The 8,483-nt window shown below is 38.8% G+C and overlaps 1 protein-coding gene across 2 annotated transcripts in view; it reads left to right on the top strand.

Moving 5' to 3' along the window:
• The window catches only part of LOC143887760 (uncharacterized), a 40,928-nt gene extending 34,960 nt beyond the window's left edge, over window positions 1–5,968 (top strand). The window contains exon 7 of one of the 2 annotated variants that reach the window (XM_077391934.1): window positions 5,579–5,968. The gene's annotated coding sequence lies outside the window, so the exon portion shown is untranslated. Of the gene's footprint in view, window positions 1–5,268; window positions 5,559–5,578 lie in introns of those variants that run through there. The other variant, XM_077391935.1, reaches the window with a different exon arrangement.
• Window positions 5,969–8,483: the final 2,515 nt, after the last annotated feature.

Consider the following 8,483-nt stretch of genomic DNA (forward strand, 5'->3'; position numbering starts at 1 on the left):
GGGACTGTTAACTGAGATTAGAGAAAGAGAATAGTGAGTTAGGGCTAGGCTCCCCCTCACTCAAGTATTTATATAATAAGATGGAGAAGTACGATAAATATAATAACCCTAAGATTAAAGCTTATTCTAACACTCCCCTCAAGCTGGAATGTATAAATTATACATTCCTAGCTTGTTACAGATATCGCTCAACTTTGCTTTACTCAATGACTTTGTGAACATATCAGCCAATTGATCTGCAGAACAAGTGAATATAGTACATATCTCCCCCTTCTGAATTCTCTGACGAATGAAGTGACAATCGACTTCAATGTGCTTGGTGCGCTCATGGAAGACTGGATTTGTTGCAATATAGATGGCAGCCTTATTGTCACAATACAACTGTGAAGGCGAAGAAGGTACGATACCAATCTCACATAAAAGTGATCTCAATGAGATATTCTCTGTACTCGTGTGTGTGCCATGGCTCTGTATTCTGCCCCAGCACTCGACTTTGCAATGACATCCTGCTTCTTGCTTTTTCATGATACTAGATTACCTCCTTCAAAAGGTACAATACCTGGTAGTTGACCTTCTGTCTGCAAGAGACCCAACCCAATCAGCATCAGAGAATCCCTCAATTCGCATATGACCATGTCTCTTAAATAATAGGCCCTTTCCTGGTACACCCTTCAGGTATTTAAGAATCTGAACCACTGCACTCCAGTGTGAGGTACGTGGGGAGCTCATGTACTGACTGACTACCCCTACAACATAAGATATATCAGGGTGAGTGACTGTAAGGTATATGAGCTTGCCCACCAGTCTTCTATACCTGTCAGGGTCCTCCAAGAGGACCACTTCTTCTGAAACTAGTTTCACATTGGGGTCCATAGGTACAGATACAGGTTTTACTCCAAGATTCCCTTTCTCCAACAAATCCAAGACATGCTTCCTCTGTGATAGAGACAAACCACAAGAGGAATATGCCACCTCTATCCCATGAAAGTATCTGAGGCATCCCAAGTCCTTTGTAGCGAACTCTTTTTGTAAGGTCTTCAGCTTCTGTATTCCCCCTGAATTACTACCTGTAATGATGATGTCATCAACATATACAATCAATAGAATGCAACCCGCTGAGTACTGATGACTGAATACCGAATGATCTACAACACACTGTTTCAAGCCAAACGGCATAACTGCCTCACTGAATCTCCCAAACCAGCTCGTGGAGACTGCTTCAAACCATACAGAGATTTCCTGAGGCGATAAACAGAGGAGGACCATATACACCTCCTCATGGAGGTCGCCATGTAAGAACACATTCTTCACATCTAACTAGTGAAGGTCCCAACCATGATTGACTGCAGGGGATAGAAGAACACGAACATAGGGTATCTTTGCAACCGGAGAGAAAGTCTCATTGTAATCAACCCTGAATGTTTGAGTATATCCCTTAGCCACCAGACGTGCTTTCAGTCGCTCAACAGTTCCATCAGGCAAATATTTGATATAACATACCCATCGACAACCAACAGGTCTAGCACCAGATGGAAGAGGAATCAGATTCCACATCTGATTTGTATGTAGAGCACACATCTCAAGATCCATGGCAGCATGCCATCCTGGGTGAGCCAGAGCCTCTGCCACTGACTGCAGTAACACAACATAAGACATAGAAGAGAACTTTTGAAAGTAGGAATTAGACGATCGTAGGAGACAAAATTGGAAATAGGATGCACAGTAGAGTGAGACCTAGTACGAGAAGCAATAGGAGAGTCAGAGGGAACTACATGGGATGGAAGGGAAGATACCTGTGTGGAGGGGACGGGGATCTCTGCCTGCAAAGACGAAGTGTCTGGGTGAGTAGGTGGGAGACCATCTGTGCGCGGACGCCTCTGATATTGCTTTTTAGTAGCCGGTGAAGCCTTTGGGACCGAAGAAGAATTAACTAGAACAACAGAAGGCACAGATGGTGGTAGAACCAGATCCGGAACGGTGTTAGGAAGTATCAGAAGAGAAATTGAAACCTCTGGTTCCATAAGAGAGGAGTTAGGTGCAGAGGGAAGCTTGAAAAAGGGCTCCAACTCAAAGAATGTAACATCTGCCGACACAAATCACCTATGAAGACGGGGACTATAACAACGATATCCTTTCTGGGTACGAGAGTAACCCAGAAATACGCAGCGTTCCGACCGAGGGTCGAGTTTGTCTCGACTAGGACCTAAATGATGAACAAAACTGACACACCCAAAGACTCGAGGAGTGAGGAAATGGCTCATGCCAAGGATATAAAACATGAAAGGGAGATGCATCACGAAGGACAGAGGACGGTAGGCGATTGGCAAGAAAGTAAGACGTCAAAATAGTGTCACTCCAGAAAGATCTAGGAACCTCCATCTGAAAGAGTAAGGTGCAAGCCACCTCAAAATAGTATCATGCTCTGCCAAATTGTGGTACCAGATGAGGAGATCCCTTCACGACCACGAGGATGCCTTGGATTTGAATTGCTCTTTACTGGTTTATTAATTTTGATAATAGTTCTCTTTTCCGTGACCTTGGGACTACAAAAGTAATCCAAATTTCACAAAAAAAGAAAAGACCAGAGTCCCCACCTAGGTAATGGACTTAGGGTCCGTTGCTTGGTTACGAGAATGGAAGGTATTAGGCACCATTTTCGCCTGGTAAACCAGTCTTCCATTTCAAAGGACGATTCACTTAAACTTGTTTGAAAAGGGCTTGTTAGATTCTATAAGATGTGCTAACTACGAGACATGCAACCTAGAGATCTAGTTTCGATGTGGTTCCTAAGTAATTTATTTAATTTATGTCTAATGAAAGTAAGAAGCAAACAATCATGTAAACCATGAAGCAATATATACAAGGAAGCAAACAAAGAGAAATTGACCACATAAGCAAGGAGATAATACATACAAAAGAGCAAGCAATGAAATAATATATACAAGAAGAGATAGAAAAGAGCAAAAAAAGAATGCGTATGAACTTGCAGGCCACCCGACCTGCCTACGTACCCCAACCGATATGGATCAAGTCGCTCGTAGTTCATCGTTCCTAGTTCTAGCTAACATGCCTAAGTACCTAGGAAAACCGACATGCCTAATGAGATGATTGATGACGTGATTTGATAATGATGATTGATTTGATTTAGTTTGAGAATGAGTGAGAGGGTTCCATCTAGGATGCGTAATGCCTATATGACCCTAAACTAATGCAAGTGGGCCCTATCTCTAAGTTTAACTAGGCTTGTCCTGCAGGGGAAGGCTTTCTAGTGAAACCTAGAACTAGGGTTTGGTTGCATATAGGTACAACCAACCCGATGCAATGGATCCCGGTCCGGGAGGAGATCCCTTCACAGCCCATGAGGGTCGCTTAGATTTGAATTACTCTTGACTGGTTTATTAATTTTTGATATCTGTGAACTTGGGACTACAATAGCAATCCGAATTTCACACAAAAGAAAAGACCAGAGTCGCCACCTAGGTAAGGGATCTAGGACTCTTAAGTGACACTGTAAATAGTTTGTGATCTCATATGTCTAGGTCCGTTGCCTGGTTAGGAGAATGGAAGGTGTTAAGCACCATTCTCGCCCGGTAAATCGGTCTTCAATTTCAAAGGACAATTCACTTAAACTTGTTTAGAAAGGCTTGTTAGATTCTATAAGATGTGCGAACTACGGGACATGCAACCTAGAAATCTAATTTCTATGTGGTTCCTAAGTAGTTTTGTTAGTATGATGTGATCTATGTGACATGTAACCTAGAGATCTAAATTGAATGTGAGACCTATCATTTTATTTAATTTATGTATAAAGAAAGCAAGAAGCAAACAATCATGCAAACCATGATGCAATATATTCAAGAAAACAAACAAAGAGTAATTGACCACATGAGCAAGGAGATACTATATACGAGAGAGCAAACAATGAAATAATATATACAAGAAGAGACGTAAAAGAAAAGAAAAGAAAAAGAGTGCGTCTGAACTTGGAGGCCACCCAAGCTGCCTACGTACCCCAACCGCTGGGGATCAAGTTGCTCGTAGTTCAACGTCCTAAGGCGTCTAAACTGCATGCTTAAATGCCTAACTTATGGGATTGGAACTGGGACTGGTGGTTGCCGACTATGTGTGCTTAAGGGTTCCATCTAGGACTCTACATGCAACTAATTCAAAGGACCTAATAACCCTCTAAGTGCGATTAGGCTTGGCCTAAGGGTTTAAGGGTTCGCAAGTGATCTATAGCTAAGGTTTACTAGCCTAATGACGAAGGGTACCTAATGGGCTCTTAGGGTTCATAAGGGATTCCGAATCCAAAGCTCTGGGGAATTTCGAGTTCTTTCCGGGTTTGTTGAGTCTTTTAGAGTTTTCTGGTAGCTTTTAGTTATCTGGAGATATTTAGGTGTGTTTGGTGTCTTTTAGGTTGTTTATTTAGAAGATTTTAGTTTCAGTTGGGATTTTTAGGGATTTTGATTGAATGGCTTTTAGGTTAGTGGCTTTTAGATTGATGACTTTAGATTGGTTTGGGGAAGGGATATCAACCCGACCATGTTTCGATACTTGGACAAACATGGCAAAACTTTGACTTTTTAAAGATTCAACGAACACAGTCCACTAAAACTATCATAACTCTTTAGCCGCTTTGCAAAATTTGAAGTGTGAATATGCGTTAGAAAGATCTTTCAAAGGGCTACAACTTTGTTCTTTACCATTTTCCATGAACCTGTCGTTTGAAGGTTCGAAATGGTGTTGTAAACAAAGGATCAACAACATTGAACCGGAAACGCCTAAAGCGGCTAAAAGTACGCTGCCACCATTTCATTTGACATACAAGCTATGGATTTGTAAGGTATTATTATGTAGGGTCATTACATAGCCCTCATTCCTTGGTGTAGATATAATCAAGGTTTTAAATCTCGGTTTCAGGCATCATGGAAACGGAAACGTTTCGGTTTTGATTGAAAAATTCGCTGGAAATCCTGTAAAATTATGGAGACTTTTGGAAACATTTACAAATGATAGAATTTTAAGATGAAAACTTCATGAAACACTTAGAAACCATCCCATAAGACAACCATCATAATGGTTTAATAACATTGAACACCTAGTGCGCATGTCAGATAATTCAGTAAATACCACATTTCACATGTAATTCATCTAAATAGTATTACGTAATACATACACCACATCTCACATTCAATTCATATAAACATAATTGTGTAATACATGCTGACACTAATGCATTTATGATTTTGGTTTTGGAATGAGTTTCAGTTTCGCTATTGTTTTGGTGGAGATGGCAGCGGAAACATTTTGGTCGTTCGTGTCGGTTTCGGTGGAAATTTAAAACCATGGATATAATTTCGTCTTGCTTTTAATTCCTTTTTCCCTAACCTTCTTCTGTCTGTAACGAGTAACTGTGCTTTCTTTACATGTAACGAGGAACTGTGCTTCCTTTACATGTAACGAGGAAATTGTCCCTTGTATTTTAATCTAATTATTGATATGAATGGTTCCTATATATTGATGCTTTAATTCAATGATTAGTGCTGTAATTTGGATGCCTTCTATCCTTTTCTTGCAGCTACATAATGGTAGCAAAGGTTGCACATGCAAGTGATGAAGCATGGCTTTGTTTTTAAATGGAAGGCAAAGAAAATTATCGGGGTGCTTCTTTTAGAAGAGATATCCATGGTGACAACCTCTTGATAATAACAAAACCTTGTTTTTGTTAGTTTTATGCCAAATTTAGCTGTGATCCCTTACCATGCATAGAATTGGGTGCTCTTTTCAATCATTTCTTTGGGTGTACTAATTTTGATATGGAACAAGGGTTTGGGCTTTTTTCTGTTTCATTTTTTGTAAGGGTCAAAGAGACGCCCTGCGGAATGCCTTTTGGGATGGTCCCTAGCAAATCCCTTATTCATGTAAATATATGTTATTTAAAATACAATGGTTATATCATTTTCATGCATGATTTTCTTCCTCCTATTGGTATGAGAAACTAATTTAGGTGCATTCATATTGAACTCGAGACCTTTGGCTCTGATACCATGTTAACTTACAAACTTCTCCAAAAGCTTAAGCTGTTAGAGAAAGGCGTTATGTATCTTTTATACTTTAACACATCATTACTAACAAGAGGGTGTCTGGATGTACATTGGAAATGCAATTCGGTGACTTTGGAAATTTTCAACTTCTAATTTATAAGTAAATTCTAGTTTAAATAAAGTTTTTTATGTTGTAGTTTACCCAGGACTCTAATTTGAAAAGGCATCACCCATTGAATGTAAAATTAGTGCTATAAGGGTTTTGTTATTACATTTGAAGAATGGGATCCAAAGCTCTGCTGCACATATTCTTATTTTTAGAATAGCACCAGCAGTAAAATGTGTCGTATAAATAAATGATGAAGCCTCTCTCAGATCTCCCAATACACCACATGTATTGTAACATCAACATGAGAACCTACTTGATTGGTTGAAAGCTTGGATCTTATTGAAGCAAATAAAAACGGGAGACGATATTTTCACCCCCTCTGCAGTATGCATTCGCCCCCTTTATAACGTGAACAGTGGGCAACTTTTAACGCTTTTTGACGTCAAATCACGTTAAAAGGGGGGCGAATGCGTACTGCAGGGGGGGTGAGATATTGTTATGGGTTGTATGTCTCAGGTTATTGGATGAGATGGGTGACCCATTAGGTCAAGTATAGTATTTATAAAATTAAATTTGATGTTGTATATTCATTGGAATTGTCAACTAATTTTTAAATTATAATTTTGATTTAATTGTCAACTAAACAATGCAAATACAATTTCTATAAGAATAAAAGATATCATTGCAAAACTGCATCTTCGAATTCACAGGATGTGACCTGAATGGCGGAAAACATATTCCACCCGCACACCCCACCCCCCCCCCCCCCCCCCTTCCAAAAAAAAATCCCCAGCAAAGTTACTCTATCCTTCTTCATATCTTCCCTTTATTCTCTTCTAATTTCTACTCTTCTACTCCTCTTCTCTTTCTATTCTATTCTTCCTCTCTTCTGCTCTTCTTCTTCTCCTATTCTCCTACTCTATTCTTCTCTTATTCTTCTCCCCTCCATAGCCAACATCGAGTTGCCACTATATTCAATCAAGCATTTGCTCAGGATTGAAGAAATGTGAATTTTAAAGTCGCCCTTCATGCCTTTGATGTGAGAGAAGGCTAGCAAAGGCGCATGAGAGTGATGTTATCTATTATTATTACGTATTGTTTTTGGCGTGCTGTAGATCATAGTTATGCCATGATTTCCATTGGAGAAGGAACATGGGCTGCAACCCGATTGCCCTTATCGTCTGTACTAGTGCCTAGTATGCTTAAATGGTGACCCATATCGGATTCAAGCAAGCACCCCCAAATGGACAAATTATCTTGTGCATAAGATTTTCGATTCCACGCATCTACTAGGGTTCATTTAAAAGGAGACCCCTTGAGTGAAAATGAGAAGTAATCTATGGAATAAATTATCTTGTTATTTTAGAGAATAAGATCAAATCTAGTAAGATCTGATATATTTAGTAGCTGTATAGTTTATAATATTTATTTAGTTATTTATTTAGTAGCTGGATAGATTATAATTTAGATTAGGATAATCTTTATTTAGTTATTTTTATATTTATCGTAAGTTCTTTCTAGATCTTTCTATGTTTATCTTGGAGTGCTTTATACATCATAAATTACTATATTTTGTCTATTGTTCCACAATATCCTTTCTTCTTACAGAGATTGTCTTAGCATGACACACCAAGCGTGGGCTCACCAATTATTCTATTTCACAATTTTGGCACAAGGAGAGTGGCTCACATGCTCATTATTAATGTTACCATGTATTTCATTTCACAAATGTGATGCACCAAGATTAGGCCCCGATGTACTTCATTTAACAAGTTTTCTAGCAGAGAATGGAAGCTCAAGTGTACTTTGTTTTTACCTACTTGAAGCAAATAAAACTACCTTTTAAGTGACATCAATTTTACTATTTTGATATTGTTATGTTGTATGTCTGAGGTTCTAGGATGAGATGGGTGACCGAGTAGGTCAAGTATAGTTTTCATAAAATTAAATTTGATGTTGGATATTCACTGGAATTGTCAAACTAATTTTTTTCTACTTCAACTAAAACTTCCATTACATATGCTTGCTACTCGTTAAATAGATAAATACATAAGAGAGGACGTTCCCACTAACTAGTTTAGGGACTTACAAACATAATAAATAGCCTAGGAACTCAAAACATTGACTAGTCAAGGCTAACAAAATACAGTCTACTAAAACTGACATAACTTTCTAACCAGTGCTCTAAATTTCGACCATGAGTACTTGTTGGAAAGATATAAAAAAGATCTAAAACTTTGTAGTTTATCATTTTCTATAATTCTGTCATTTAATAGCCCAAAACCATGGTTGAAAAATGGTCCAGAAGCTTGTAGCAGGAATGCACCTGC

Source organism: Tasmannia lanceolata, unplaced genomic scaffold (assembly GCF_043159265.1).
Source record: "Tasmannia lanceolata isolate RefF3 unplaced genomic scaffold, GAP_Taslan_0.1 ptg000012l, whole genome shotgun sequence".
Lineage (NCBI taxonomy): Eukaryota > Viridiplantae > Streptophyta > Magnoliopsida > Canellales > Winteraceae > Tasmannia > Tasmannia lanceolata.